The sequence below is a fragment of the Amphibalanus amphitrite genome, unplaced genomic scaffold, assembly GCF_019059575.1.
Source record: "Amphibalanus amphitrite isolate SeventyFive unplaced genomic scaffold, NRLGWU_Aamphi_draft 001306F_arrow, whole genome shotgun sequence".
Classification (NCBI taxonomy): domain Eukaryota; kingdom Metazoa; phylum Arthropoda; class Thecostraca; order Balanomorpha; family Balanidae; genus Amphibalanus; species Amphibalanus amphitrite.
Genome location: NW_024882799.1, coordinates 99,989 through 116,736, shown reverse-complemented (window position 1 = coordinate 116,736; position 16,748 = coordinate 99,989).

Below are 16,748 nucleotides of genomic sequence, written 5' to 3'. Positions count from 1 at the left end.
AATACCGAAACCAAACCAACTTGGGAACATGAGGAAAATATCACCTTTTTACCTATTTCTTAGCCTCTGAAACATTAGCGAGGGTTCATGATACCAACAAAATACCGAACACATTAGGATTGAAATACCAAATACCGAGTTGGTATCGGTTTGGTATCGGTATACCAAAAAGTTGGTATCCGATTGACATCTCTACCCTGTATAAACACGATCTCGCGTATGCGCATAAGTCTCATGTGTACTGTGTAGTGTAATAAAGGGCGGCAGCTGTCATGCCACGTCGTCAGAACGGGTCGGTGTGCGCCGAGGACCGGTCACCGACGTAGAATCGTTGACGCATTTAAAGGAAATAGTTCACTTTTTAACATGGGTTTTGAACTGGAATAGCAGTTCCGTAGCCTGGGCTGAGACGAGCATAAATCAGGAGCTTTTACAGCCCAACGATCACCCTAGGCAAAGATATTCTATTTCTCGTCCCGAAAAAGGTGTCTTGCGTTGAGGATGTGTGCCTTGCATATATTCGCATCCAGTATGAAAAGAGCATGGGTACCGAAAATTCTTCAGAAACTAGAGAAATTATCTACGAGAACTCTAGAGAAATTCTCGTACTGATCAATAAGGACATTCAGCAGCAGCAGATCGCCCAAATGCCGGTGGCCGCGATAATTTCTCTAGTTTCTGAAGAATTTTCGGAACCCATGCTCTTTTCATACTGGATCGCCTGTGCCTTACAGAAACTGAAAAGTTCTTCTTATATCAAAATATAGAAAATAATCTTTTGTTATAAATAGGTTTTATTTTCTTTGCTGATCATTTTGAACATAAAAAATCATAAATCCATTGCAAAAAAAATAATTTCGTGAAAGTGAACTATTTCCTTTAATGACGGCAGAGACTACGCCGCAGTAGCTCAGGAACTTGGAGTTTGACGCACAACCGCCTGGTCAGTTGTCGCCAAATGGCAAGAACAGGGGAAACGGCAGCGAGGCCAAGAGGCGGCAGCCGACACGTCAAGGTCGACGACGAAATGCGGGATCTTATACTGATGATCATCGAGTCAAACCCGACCACCAACCTGCAGCGTCTCAACAACATTCTGCGGGAGACCTGTCCGGAGAAGCCACAGGTTTTAAACGCCACCGTGAGCCGCGCTCTCCACAACTGCCTGATTACAATGAAGCAGACGAGACCTGTCCCGGGCGACAGAAACAGTCCAGCGACGAAGGAAAAAAGGCACGAGTAGTTACCGTGCCGCGGATGGGGGACTGCCGTCCTTCCGCATTGAACCGTGCCGCGCCTTCGCAAAGGTTGGACTGGGATTTTTCGGGCCCCTGATCACTGCTGCTGTCACGAAATCTTGGGTCCTTATAACGTGCGCCACGTCCAGGGCAGTGCATCTGGAACTTGTCAAATCACAACACACCGATGACGTAAAACTAGCTTTGAGACGCTTCTTTGCCATTCGAGGTACAGCCCTCTGCAAACTGCGTGGTAGGTATTATTTTTTTTCGACAGAACCGAGAATAAGGCGAATACCATGCAATCGGTCATTCGGAAATCGTAACAGCAAGACGCGCGAGACTCCGCACCATAATCATCGTACCTACTCATTTTCCATCCATTTTGGCAACAAAACCCAAAAGTTAATATTTGCCCCCAAAACAAACTTTTGCATTTTGTTGCCACACAATGCGCATACTCTGTTTAGTTATAGACACCTAAAGGAGTGGAGCATGGCGCAGCAGTGAGTTCCGACCGATTGATAGCATAGCCTTTGAGTTATTATCGGTATTAACGAAAAAAAAAAAGAATACCTACCACGCAGTCTGCTGAGGGCTGTACCCCTGCGCTAATCTGTAGTGACCATGCAAAAACATTTCACGCACTTCTGACCCACATCCCTCGTAACGTCACATGGAGATTCATACCTGAAGCTGCTCCCTGGTGGGGAGGATTTTGGGAACGGATGGTGGGAGTGACTATAAGGTGCCTTAAAATCACCCTGCACTTGTGCAGTCTCTCACACGATGAGCTGGTGGCCACGCTGTGCGAGCTGGCATTTCACTTAAACCTGAGGCCTCTGACTTCGATAGATGAGGACCTCTTGACGCCTGCCCACTTGCTCTTCGAGGTCACCTCAATCCGTGGGGTATTGTACCCCTCGAGCAGTTACTGTGACAATTTATCCCGATCTTGGCGTCATCAGCGCCGGGTCAGTGAACACTAAAGTAAAACGGTGGACTACAGAGTACATTTCCGCACTCAGATCTTGGTCAGTATCGCCCCGCGGTCGCCCAATCGACGTGCCCAGAGTGGGAGATGTGGTTTTGGGGCACGGTGATGGTCCCCGGGGTCGCTGGCCCTTGGCCCTAGTTACGGAATTAATTCTAGGTACCGACGGGCACCCCAGAGCCGTCAGCCGCTTATCTGGAAATGCGAGGAAAGAGGACTCGTCGCCCTCTGAACAAACTTTACCATTTAGAGGCAAAAGAAAACCACTTAAACCTAGCTGAGGACACTGGACAGACGCCTGTCTGACCTTGGTATGAATACCCAGGTGAATGCGGGCATGACTGCCTGTATGGCGAAAGAAAACCACTGAAACCTAGTTGAGGACACTGGACAGACGCCTGGCTGACCTTGGTATGAATACCCAGGTGAATGCGGGCATGACTGCCTGTATGGCGAAAGAAAACCACTGAAACCTAGTTGAGGACACTGGACAGACGCCTGGCTGACCTTGGTATGAATACCCAGGTGAATGTGGGCATGACTGCCTGTATGGCTCATCACGCTTCTGTTTAATCATGTGTTTGTCTCGTTAATAGATCATGGACGTGCTGCGAATCTACGACCCGACAGCTCGCGGCTGGTACCGGCGCCAGGTGACAGCTCTACACCTGGTTCTCGGGGATTCCATTGCCCGTGACTCGAGGCTGGAGTCGCGACTACCGTCAGAGGAGCTCCTCAATCTGTCAAGGGGAGGCGCCACCTGGAAGTCGTTGGCGAGGGATCTCCCGGACCTCCGGCGGGAGTGGATCACATTCGCCGCCCGGGGCGGCCGCCGCAGCGGGACCTGTCTCATCTGGTTGACTGGCAATGATGTTTACAGTTGACTCACTGCGCACGCTGGATCCGACGACACGCTGGATCGGGCGGTGGACTATGCGCGTCAGGTCCTCGAGGGGCTGCTGTCCCACGCGGACGGCGTGATGGTGCTGCGCCCCCTTCCGCGACTCAGCGGGGAGGTCACCCCCGTAAAGTGGCAGCAGACGGCCGCATACCACTTGGAACGCCGCCTTCTTCATGAGCTGGCGGACCTGGCTCAGTTCGTGCCCATGGGTCGCCAGTTGACCAGCAAGTTGCATGGCGTGCGGTGTCTAAGCCACTGGTGCGCCTCCTGGTTCAGTCAGGACGGCACACATCTGTCGCGCGCCGGCTACGAGAGGGTGGCTGACGCCCCGCAGCTCCCGATCTGGCCCCGTTTCATAAAGCGAGTCCGTAACTTACGCCGGTTTTTGGGTTTGTATTGCAAGTGAATGTGAAGCGAAAAATGTATTTCCCCTTCTCCCTTCTGTTCTTGCTTGCAAGATAGATAAATCCAACGAGTCAAGCTATCGTCATCGCTTCACATGCACTTGCAATACAAGACCAAAAACTGGCGTAAGTTACGGACTCACTTTATGAAACGAGGCTCTGGTTGCGATTGACGGCGGCGTACAAGTGAGCGTGAGGACGGGTGGAACGATGACAGGTGATCGTGTATTTTTAGCCGCATCGAAGTGCTTGTGGTTGAGTTTTAAAATGTGTTAACCCGTGGGTTCCCACATTTGGTGAGGAGTACCTATGTTAAGATTGTGTAACTGCTGCCGGGTGGTACAGCTGGCGTGGTATGTACTATTGGTCTCAAGATAAGGGTCCAGGCGACCTGTAGGTTTGATGCGGTGAATACCCCCACCTTCGCCACACTCGCTCGGTGCTACGGAGCTCCGATCTCGCGACCGGTCACCTGTACTTGTAGACTGTGCCGCATGACATACAGGGTGGGGCAGCATAATCGGGAATAAATATCAAACGGGATTATTTGGTCATGAATCTAAAAATATAGCTCCAAGCACTATTTTAGCAACATCCTATCAATCGGTCACCTTTTACCTATCCCTCATCCTATTTGACCGCCCTCGGCGTCGATGACCTTCTCAAGGCGGGTCCAAAAGCACGCGCATGCACGTGCAACCTCCTGCTTGTCCATGATCGCCCATCAGCTTCGTACCTTGCACTGAAGACTGTTTTTACTGATGATAAGTTGTTCATTAAACTTCTACCAAAAAACGCTCCATGTAAAGAATTTGGTCGGATTTAAATCGGCGGAGTTGAAGGACCAGAAGTTTTTGGTTCATCTCAGGTGGAGGTGCCCTACACAATAACATGTCGTCCTCACTGCAGTACCAGCACGGACAGAGTCCTCGTAAGACGTGATTTGGACCGTCAGTGATCCTCTCTTCCGACGGCTCCACGTGAGTCTGCCAGAGTGCGGTTGTATTTACCAGAGGTGCTCATTTTATCCGGGCTCGATGAAGTAGGGTGCACCACGTGCACCTCCCTTGAAGACCACCCATAGGTCCATCACCCCAACAGGATGTTTACTTTGCATGACCGCTGGAATATTCTCGATACAATCCCCTATATGGCATGCCATTCTTTTTTATCGTATTCCAGTCGGTGATAAGATTTTTTGTCGCTGAAGTTTTGAACATTGTTTCTTTTTAATATGCTCAAGTGCTTCTTCCTTATATTCAAGTGAGTCATCTTGTATGTCCTCTGCTAAGAGTTATTTTACGACGATTACGTTAACCTGTTGTCCTAAGTATCCCCACACAATCCTTATCGTCCGTGATAACACGTTGACCTGCCCAGCAACCTTTACGTGGAATTGCAGGGTTTTAAACAAAATGTTCTTGTTTTACTTGTTTAACATTAGTGTCTATGGGCGCGCGCAAAGCACTTGGAGCACCGTCGAACTATTTTGCTGCTCTTTTCCAGGAAGTTGCATGCTCATGGATGTAGTCATGTCAGATGATGCACAACTTTTGGGCGTTTCATTGCCATAATATAATTTATAAAAATAATGCCATGCCTACTCATGATCAGAGCCCAAAAAGCATTCCCGATTATGCTGCCCCACCCTGTAGCAGTCGAGCGGGCCAGCGGAGCTTAGGCGGAAACTAGCGCCGCGTTTGACAGAGAAGGACGCTCACCATTCCGGCGGGAGGGCCGCTCGCCATTTTAACTCCATGTAGCGTCTCGCTGACAATGCAAGACACTACAGGACAATATATCGTTCCACAAAAGTTATGTCCACTACCTATGACAACACTTTCCTGTTCCTAATCGTGTCCACACCTGAGGGATGACGATTCAGGCTGCACTCCTGCATTGCGCGGCCCTTGGCCGCAGAGCATGAGGTGACGAACGAACCTCGGGTCACGGATCACCGAGCTACGGCCAGTTTCACAGAGATTGTCCACCTGAACGGCTGCGTCGCTACGTGAATGTCTGAAATTTCTATCAAGGGAGCTGAACCAGACAGTCGACATGCTCCAGGCCAAAATGACACAGCGTGTCATTGCTGATTGGTTGGGACATCTGCCTGTTGTTTTTGTTTGCAAGTCTTAATTATAGACGAATGTCTGCACAGTCCGGTGTTGGTGGGATAAGCATACGGCTGCTGGCAGTGTTGCTGATCGTTCCAGTTTGCCGGCGTGCGCCTGCCGCCTACCATTTCAAACGTTATAGAAATCGCATTGAAAAAGGCGACCGGGAAGAGAGGCCAGTACTTGGCGACAAAATTGGCCAAGCGGCTCGCGCTGAAGCGCTATCACATCTCCAAACAGGACCGTGAGACGCAATTGGAAGAGCTCTCCGAGGCTCATTATCTACCTTCGGCCCAATACTAAGCCAACGCATGGCCAATGACATGTTGACATGCATTTTCAATCAGGACGGTGCGCCAACTCATCGATCTGCCAAGGCCTAGCGGTGGTGCGAATTGAACGTGCCAGACTTCTGAAGTAAAGAGATGCTAGCCGGCTGCCCTCCGGACCTCATCCTGATCGACGAACTTCGGGCTGTCGTCCAGCAGAAATAGTTCGAAAGGGTGATATTGAGTGACGGAAAGTGGCTCGCGCTACAACAATCAACCGCAAGAATAATACAGGCTCCTTCGCCGAAGAATCCACAAAAGTTGATTCCATACAAGGATGTGCACGGAGCGAAGGTCTTGGCCGAGGTCTGCCGCACGGAGAAGCAAGTTTTCTTCGAGCGGCACAACTGATTTCTGTTTGTGCTATGTAAAATGTCTAAGATTTATCATTCCAACGGTGAGCTGTTTATGCAATATGTCGTACGCCTCTGGCTGGGCTGACTTTATGTCATCTTTTATTGATGACCCTGTAATTTAGAGGATAGCGCGTGGATGTTTAAATGCGGTTATCCCGCACCGTAGACAGTGTTTACAATTGCTTCACGTGCAAAGAGCCAAAGAGAGAAACTTATCAGATGTCGTGTACAGACTTGTAAGCGATTCAACTCTGATTGAATCGATTCTCATGAATCGCTTGTAAATGCCAACTCACTGTGATTGAGTCGGTTGAATCACCTCTTGTCGCCATACGAGTTGTGATTGAATCGGTCACACACAGCAGCTTAAAGTGATTGAGTCGGCAACTCATCTATTCAAGTTGATTGAATCGACAAAATGATTCAATCACAATGTGCTGGGGATTGCTTAATCTATGACTATATGTACTACTATATTATGTAGAAATATATGTGGCATTTGCATCACAGACACACACAATGCACTGCAAAATTTTGAGGCATTTTGTCAGTATTATAAATGCGCATGGCTATCATGATTAAAAAAACAATAATTTTGTTGAAAGTTTAAATCAAACTGAAAACACAAATTATACATAAACGTTGATGCATGAACATAGAAAAATGCATGTTAATTTATTTCCAGTGCATGAAAGCACTGCTATCAAGTTAACAGTAGCGGGTGCACATTGCTTAACACACATAGTTTTACATATTATGTTAATCTTTACATTTTCAATGACCTGTTTCATCAGGACATTTGTGAGCAAGCAAAACATGCATGCATTAGAATTTTGTAACCTTAGTTAATAATTTGGACAGAGGGCCATAAATTGCTTGGTCTAATCCATTGTCAAAATCGCTTCACATTTCCCAGCAGAATCAGCGTTTACCTATCAACATAAAGAATACCTTAGCTTATGAGCATTGATGGATCTGTCAGATAGATAGGTACTGCCGTGGCTTTCAGTTTCACAAAAGTAAAGATAAAATGGCGAAAACTAGATACATAGCCTACTATTAAAAAGAAAACTTTCAAACACCTCCATTTCACCTGCACCATCACCCAAAAATGAAAACTATTGCTTTCATAGCTCAACAAACAATCTTGTGCTGGTTGGTGTTCTTCGCCCTCTAGTTTTATGGATCGCTAACAGTTTTTGCATTCGATGCTAAATTCTGATTAGAGATTTGCCAGACTGCTCGCAATACTTGCCATATGCAAGCCACGCAGAATACGCTTTTATGTCGCAGCTGCGTCAGTATACGCTGTAACTATGTTGTAGTGCTGGGCGTAAATGCAGATCGTAAAACTAACTTATTAGCATTTTACTGTTAGATAATTTTTCCTTAATTTTTCCTTTCCTAAAAACTGTTTTCCACGCCTACTAAAATACGCATAGTTAAATCAAAAAACAAACTATTTATTTTATATAGTTCTGCTGCTTGATTCAAGATGGTCGCCCACTTAGCGCATGCGCATTTGAATTTTGAACCCAGCTCCGCGCCGTATGAAGTGACCTTGGTGTCGTGGAGCTTGGAGTTGTTATTTTGTTGTTGAAGTTATGGATAGTTGAGGTAGCTTTAACATGACAGCATTCAAACTTATATTATGTAATTGTTGAACAGCTTCTTAAGTATCGATATTCCGTATCATTGTTAGTAAAGAAAACTTGTAGCGCGCCGGATATGTCTAGTCCTGTGTCTTGTTTTACCATTGCTTCATAAAGTATCAAACAATCCTTTTTTATGGCTGATCCTGATCACCAGCTATTTCAGTTTGGGTATCACAATTGGTTTGCAAATTTTGGTCCTTTTCGATGACGCTGATGATGTGTAGTAGCATTCTGTGAAATTTTGCATATGTTACCTTTTGTAAGCAGATAAATAAATTTTATAAGTCCTCTGGTAGCTTCATTTGTAACAGAACTTGAGTATTCTGAACTTAAATTATCATCTTTACACCATATTTTTGTAAATACTAAAAATTTTGTTGAATTAAGTATAGATTTGGTACCGTAAAGTGGGGCTATTTGAGACAGTGGGGCTATTTGACAGTATTTAAAATCGCTATAAAATGAAGATCGTTTGATTTTTGTGTGATATTTTTGCTCAGGGAGGTGTGGAATCGAGCAGTAAATCGACTGACCAAAAATTAAGCATAAATTTCAAACGGTTTTTATTTTATAACAGTTTTAAATACTGTCTCAAATAGCCCCACTGTCTCAAATAGCCCCACCTTACGGTACTTTTCTATATTTTTATTCGCTCGGTTTGTTATTGGTATTCTCCCAGTGTATTTAGTTGGTATCGGTTTGGTATCAGTATCCAAAAAAAAAATTTAATTGGCATTACATATCAGTATATATTATATATAACATGTTGATTGAATCGAGTTGAGTTGAATCATGAGTTGAGTCATTCCCTGAATCACTGCTAATGGGATGAGTCGTGATTGAGTTGAATCAAAAGGCCAATGAGTCGTGATTGAATCGCTTGGAAAATCTGACTGTTTGATTGAGTTGTGATTGAATCGGTCATTTCATCAAGTGAGTCGTGACTGAATCAACTGAATTTTTTTGAATCGTTTACAAGTCTGGTCGTGTAACTGATTTTTTAAACGTCTAGACGATTAACAAACCGTTAAACGTCTAGTAAACATTTCGTCTAGTCTGAAATATGTCGTATTTTTATATAAAATGTATTCTTTATCATTAAGCGCCCGAAAGATATCTGCGGTACGGGATAACATTATTTAACCGCTCGTAAGTAGAAAAATAGGTATTTTAAACGTCTCGCCTAACCGCTCGACGTTTAAAATATTTGTTCTACCTACTCGCGGTTTAATATATATAACCACCTTGCATTTCAGTTGGAACGGTAGTATTTCAGTTGGAACGGTAGTTAATATATATTAGGTAAACCGCGTTAAACGTCGAGTCGATAGGCGAGACGTTTAAAATATTTGTCTACCTACGAGTGGTTTAATAGTTTTATCCCGTACCGCCGGCATCTTTCGGTCACCAAAGTTAAAAAATACATTTTATGTAGAAATACGGCATATTTCAGACTAGACAAACTTCTAGACGTTTCACAAATCAGGTAAACGATATCTGACAATTTTCTCTCTTTGCACGTGAAGCAATTGTAAACACTGTCTACGGTGCGGAATAATGACAAAAAAAAACTCCAATATCTATGTAACGTCGTTTATGACGTTGCACATGGTTCACAACGCAAAAGTTGAGCATCGATCTTGCAAGGAGTGAAGCAACACGAGCACGACTCCATGTGCAAACGATAGTCGTAAATCATTTTTTTTCATCAACATAAATTTTAATATTTCCTTTGTTGAATTATGATGGTGAGGGAGGTCACGTCATTGACCTAGCTTTACGTGAACTTCTAGAAATTACTAGACATAAAAGTTGCATGGTCTCGGAAGAATATGAAGTCCTGTGAGTTTTATTTATCTGCAGAAGTTGACCTAGCCATGGCGGAGTTGCCAAGCCGCAATATTTTGGGACCGAGTGAAGTCTTTTATGACGTCATAGGTCAGTGACTCGACAAGAATTGAAAATGTAATTGGTCGTTGGTGTCACCAGAGAATCGGCTTGAATCAAATCAGGTGTGCTATTTTTCAGCTTTCAGGTTTCCTCATTGAGAGCAATCGCAAGAAGTCTGGGGTAGGTAACACCCGTCACCCTCATCTATGGAAAGTAATGCTTTTGCGGAGTGACCTTCAAAGCTAGTGCGCCGCAGGGCCCCAATCCCCATGCACTGTCGTGTTTTCAGCTTGCTGTCGGTTTTCCAATATATGGAAGCCAGTTACAGGCGTCTCTTACATAGTCTCTCATTGGTCAATCGCACACACCACGTGTGGTTCATCAACGACCAATGAGAAGATGAGAAACGCCAGCAAACTGACAGCATGCTGATTTGGTGATCAAACAGCGCCCTGACCACACCCCTCCCATCTATCGCTGACACCCTGCTCGGTAACTCGTCTCGAGACGCGACTGAGCCAGTGAGCCAGGCCCTTCGACCGGTTACCGCCGCCGGCATAATTCCGCCTGATTCCGACTGCACCGCTGGACACCACACTGCGGCGAGCGACCCCGCTGTCAGACTCGGGCCGAACGCACCCCTCCCCTACCCCCACTCCAGCTGTGGCGAGGGTGAGGGTATTCACCGCATCAAACCTACAGGCCGCCTGGACCCTTATCTTGAGACCAATAGTACAGCTGGCCGCCGCCGCTGCAGCGAGCGGCGGGCGGCACAGCCTACCCGGCGGGCGCCCGCGCGGTGGGCTCATTGGTCGGCGAGCACGTGACCTGACCGTGCGCCATGTGGGGTCGGGGGCCGCAGCGGCATGTCACTCTGGGTCGAGAGTCGGTCGGGGCCGGGTGGGCCGCTGTGTTGGGCTGCTGGTGCGGGACTTCTGGCCCGCTAGTAGCGCCCTTCGCGGCTTGTGCAATGTAGTTTCGTTGGCGGCTGTCAGATGGGACTCGCGTCTTGTCCAAAGCTTCTGGCTTAACTGCATTGGGCGGTCCAAATGGGAGAGGCGGGACTGAAGTCCACCCTCTTAAAGGGACTATCCCACCTTTAACATGGGGTTTGAGTTGAGATAGCCAAGTTTGCGGCGAGGTTCAGAAACCACTATCTATCTAGGTTGCAACCCCCGCGGCCTCTTGGTGTTGAAGAAATTCGTTCCCTACATTTGAAAATGGGCCTTGTGCAAGGCCCTATCTTCAACATGGAGCGACCGTTAGTGTGACGTCACCTCGTTTAGTCATTCTGATTTAAATGGGTTTGTTCGTTGAAAAATCGCTTAAAACTTGGTCTGAACTTTGTTGTGGTGCCTACAGAGTAAAAAGAATCAGCTTTATGACAGTAATGTGGCCTGGGGAAGAAGGTAATTTTGGGCTGTGACGTCGCATATTTGAAAGTTTGTGTTTGGAATATGGGAAGCCTGAGATGTTTAATGAAAAATAAATGCCAGAACCGTGTTCCTGGTCATCCAATCTATAAAGTCGGGCACAATTTAACTGGTTTTAACAACATTTGAGAAGGTGGGATAGTCCCTCAGACGTCTCGGTGCCTAGTCCCGGCCACTGCCCATGGTCAATATATGTACTCTGAGTCATATTGGTCATTGGACACGGATAGTCCTCTGCGGAGGTTTCACTTGTCACCCATGGCTTCACCGTTGTCAAGGGAGGTATTTTCGCGGGTAAGGTCGGCCTTCTGCCGACCATTCACATCCTACTTGCACAATCGCATTGCACAGTTTGCCTGTTTTGTTTGGTTCAATAAGAATACGCGAGGAGCCAAATTAAGTCTTTTATTGGTCGCTAGTTGCAACCGGGCCCGTGGCAGGAAGTTATCGGAGATTTAGAGACAGTTGGGCCTCGTTCGTAACAAGACCCTTAGACCACCCTAAAACATTTCCGAGAAACGTGGCAAAGCCATCCCGCTAGGCAGTCACCCCTTTTACGGCAATTTGAGTGGGTTGCTCCAAGGCTCTATAGAAGGTGGCTCTAGTTATCTGCCAACTGACAGAAGTCCGCACTCTTGTGAGTCGTGATAGTGTATGGACGCTCGGCTGACAAAATGTCACTTTTATGTGTCACAACACCTTTAGGGAATGAAAATGAAAAAGCACCACTTGTTAGGCCATTTGGCCGTTGATGGCGTCGTTCGATGATACGGACGGCCGTCATAACGCGGCCGGTGGTAAACGAGGGCGCCGCGGAGCCCGGCGGCAGCACTGGCCGAGACTGGGCCGGGTTATGGGCTCGCGCGGACACGCTGATTGAGCTCACCCTGTTGTCTGATGTCGACAGTTGCGGCACGAATAGCCTCGTTCTCGCGACTGGTACTGGCCGAGCAGGCGCGGCCGCTGCTGGTGCAGTGCCTGGCGGTGGGCTGGCCGGCGGCGCGGCCCGTCTGGAGCGCCGACCGGCCGCTGGCGCAGCTGGGCGCCGCCGTCCGCGAGAACGGCAGTCTGTTCATCAGCGAGGTCAGCAGGTACGGCCCCAGACGCGGCGAGCAGCGCTGACAGTGGACTCTGGCAGTGGACCCGGGAGACGAGTGGGACCGGCGGAACTGAACGGCATACACGGATGGACCGGCGGACGAGCGGGAGACAAAACTTTTGGCTCTCATTAGGACCAGTGTTCGCCACGGGCCGCAAAATCCTAGTCCAGCCCAGCCCAGGCCCATGGGTTCACAGCCCGGCCCAGCCCGAGCCCATTCATGGTTAAAGCGTCAAAACCCAGCCCGTTAAAAATGAAGATTAAAAAATTGACACCACACAAGTACCCAAAGGTAGCAAAGGAACAATCTTTTGCTAGTAGCATGTACAATGCACATTGCATGCGTGCTTTATTAACTCGCTTTTGTGTCTTGCAAAGTAATAAGCTAGGTAGTTATAGTTTTTGTCTCAGTTGCGAACCCCTGACTCCACTTTACAGTTCTTAGCCCAGCCCATCCACAGCCCATTGATCCTTCATATTTGAGGGCCCAGCCCAGCCCATGGCCCATTGCGAACACTGCTGAATAGCGCAGCGGGGCGCGGGTTAATATTTGAAAATATTTCTGCATATTGTTTCTTTGGTACCTATTCAGCTTTCACTGAAAGATGAAAAACATGCCTATGATTTCAAGAATGTCCTTGACGCAAAATGTCGACGTTTATGGAAAAATTATTACATTTTTATTGAAACTTTAAAAAGGCCATCGTACGATTTTGATAAATATTAGTTTTGGAATAAGCTCAACTTCAGCTTTCGAATGGTATAGTTCGCTTGTTACGTGGATGAAATGACTTTCCATATACGTGACATGCAATGCTCTTCACGGACATTGCTCCAACAGACGGTAAATAACTTTTGAAAATACCCATCTCCAATTTTAGTATTTTCTGAACCAAAATTTTGCGAGGAATCCGATGGTGTGATCCCCGAAATCTGAAAAATTTCCATTTTGGTGATAGCAGCTATTTTTTGAAAAATGAATATTGGTCAGGCATAATAGTCAAATTAATTGAAAATATAATGAGTTAATTTTAGCTGAAACTTGGCATAACTAATATTTTATTCAAGCTGGATCTTTTGACACCAACTGCGTTTTCAGGTCAGGTCAGGTCACTGACCTATGACGTCATAAATGAACCTCTGCGCGGTCCTCAGAAGTTGCAACTTTGCAACGCCCTCATTGCCAGAGGAACTTTCACAGGAAGATGAAACTTACAGGACGTTGTATCCTCTAGAGGTCTCACAAATTGTATATCTCGGATTTTTCTCAAATGTCACATGAGGTCAGTTCGGTCAAGTGACCTCACCATAATAAGTCAATGGGGAAATATGAAAACTGTTATTTTGGCGCCGGAAATTGTCTAAAACTGTCCCAAGCATATGAAATCGTGGTTTCATGCACTCTTTGTAAGGTCCGATCATGAAACCACGATTTCATGTGCTTGGGATAGATTTAGATCATTTCCGGCGCCAAAATAACAGTCTCAATATTTCCCCCATTGACTTATAATGGTGAGGTCACGTGACCGACCTGACTTCATGTGACATTTAGGTTAAATCCGAGATATGCAAGTTGTGAGTCCTCAAAAGGATACTACATCATGTCACTTTCATCTTCCTGTGAAAGTTCCTCTAGCACTGAGGGCGTTGCAAAGTTGCAACATCTGAGGACCTCGCAGAGGTTTATTTATGACATCATAGGTCAGTGACCTGACCTGACCTGAAAACGCAGTTGAGGTCAAAAGATCCAGTTTGAATAAAAGATTAGGTATGCCAAGTTTCAGCTGTCTACCCTAGGCGAGTTTTAAGCTATCGCGAAAAGCCCTATGAGGCGGCACCCGCCCCACCCCTTCTCGGCCGACGAGGGTTAATGTACTAGTTCATGTACATGTATGCGCAGATATAGTATCATCTCAGCTAAAATATGTCTTTAATTCATGTTCGACACATTCTAGTGTTGTTACAAAAAATTAACTCATTATATTTTCAATTTATTTGACTATTATGCCTGACGAATATTTATTTTTCAAAAAATAGGTGCTATCTCCAAAATGGAAATTTTTCAGATCTCGGGGACCACACCATCGGATTGCTCGCAAAATTTTGGTCCAGAAAACACTAAAATTGGAGATGGTTATTTTCAAAAGTTATTTACCGTCTTTTGGGGCAATGTGCACGGGCTCTGGGGCGGCGATCACAGTCGAGAAAGATGACGCGCTCAAGGCCGTATAAGAGTGGTAGAATCATCCCGCGATTTCCAATGGACCGGTCGCTAAGCATTAGCGTGACGTCACTGGTGGAGGCCGGGCGGTGCCCGGCTCCAATCTGTGCGTCGGGTACAGTTGGCAGTTGGCACTGTATCGTTGTTATTACTGAACGTACGACAACTTATGACTCTTAATAACTTTTTTACTCACCTAAAGCTTATTTCCTTGCCGGTACATTGCCGACCCGAGCCCCAGGGTTGACAATCATGGGATATGGGTCGGATGGGCGGCCTCGCGACGGGAGAAGGAACGATTGCAATTGTTGTGTCCCGCACCGCCGATTACATTCTCTATCTGCTCCTGGGGTGGGGGTGGGGGGGGGGGGGCAGGGGGCATGTGCCACGTGCCCCCATCGGATCAGGGGCCTCTGGCCCGAGGGGCCTTGCGACACCAATTGGCGGCTGAGGGTCCACGCTGGCATCTTTCGACTCAGAAGGGCCCCACAGGGCTTGGAAGAACACCTTATGTGCTCCAAAGAGCCACATTTCTCTCCAAAAGAGCCCCACCAGTGGCGCAGCCAGGGGGGGGTCAGAGGGTCAGCTGACCCCCCCGAAATTTCTGTCAGGGGCCCGTTCGAGAGAGAGAGAGAGAGAGAGAGAGAGAGAGAGAGAGAGAGAGAGAGAGAGAGAGAGAGAGAGAGAGGGAGAGGGAGGGAGGAGAGAGGTCCTAATCTAACCGGACGAGAGAACTGGCCCGGGCCCCCTGGGTGGATGGGCCCGGGCCCCCTGGGTGCATGGGGCCCGGGCCCCCCGTGGATGGGTCCGGACCCTTGGGAGAACGGGCCCCGGGCCCCGGGTGGACGGGGCCCGGACCCCCGGTTGGAAGGGGCCCGGGCCCCCGGGAGAACTGGCTCGGGCCCCTGGGAGAACGGGCCCGGACCCCCTGGGTGGATGGGGCCCGGGCCCCTGTGGATGGGTCCGGCCCCCGGGAGAACGGGCCCCGGGTGGACGGGGCCCGGACCCCCGGTTGGATGGGGCCCCGGCCCCCGGGAGAAAGGGCCCAGGCCTCCCGGAGAACGGGCCCGGGCCCCCGGGAGAACTGGCCCGGGCCCCTGGGAGAACGGGCCCGGGCCCCCTGTGTGGATGGGGCCCGGGCCCCCGTGGATGGGTCCGGGACCCCGGGAGAACGCGCCCCGGATGGACGGGGCCCGGACCCCCCGTTGGATGGGGCCCGGGTCCCCGGGAGAACTGGCTCGGGTCCCTGGGAGAACGGGCCCGGGCCCCCTGGGTGGATGGGGCCCGGGCCCCGTGGATGGGTCCGGGCCCCCGGAAGAACGGGCCCGGGCCCCTGGGAGAACGGGCCCGGGCCCCCTTTGTGGATAGGGCCCGGCCCCCGTGGATGGGTCCGGGGCCCGGGAGAACGGGGCCCGGAATCCCGGTTGGATGGGGCCCGGGCCCCCGTGGATGGGTCCGGGCCTCCCGGAGAACGGGCAAGGGCTCCCGGGAGAACGGGCCCCGGGCCCCGGGTGGACGGGGCCCGGACCCCCGGGTGGCCCCCGGGAGAACTGGGCCCGGGCCCCCGGATTGATGGGACCCGGGTCCCCTGGTAGACGGGGCCCGGAGCCCCGGGTGGACGGGGCCCGGAGCCCAAGGTGAACGTGGCCCGGGCCCCCATATGGATAGGGCCCGCGCCCCCTTGTGGATAGGGCCCGGGTCCGCGGTTGAATGGGGCCCGCTAGGGTGACCCGCTTGCTCCGCAACGCGAATAAGGTGTATTTTCGATCGGTGGGCGTTTGGTTGGTCTTGTGTCCGTGGGCTATGTATCCATTTCGGTCGATTGCTTTTTGACGGCTATGCATTTTGGTTTGGGAAAAAATATCCATCGCATCGAGGTGCTGGTGTCTGATGAGCATGCGTTCTACTATAGAACATGTCATGTGTAGTTTATAACAAAGGCTGACGAAGGTTATTGAAAAATGAAAGCCATCGATGAGTTACTATGTAGAGGTTTGAAACATTTATATTTTTAAGAATACTGCTGCTCGTCATGAAAAAGCGATGGTTGGATTTTGGACAAAATTGAATGCTCTTTCCAACTATGCCATTTTCATTTGTCAAACGTACCA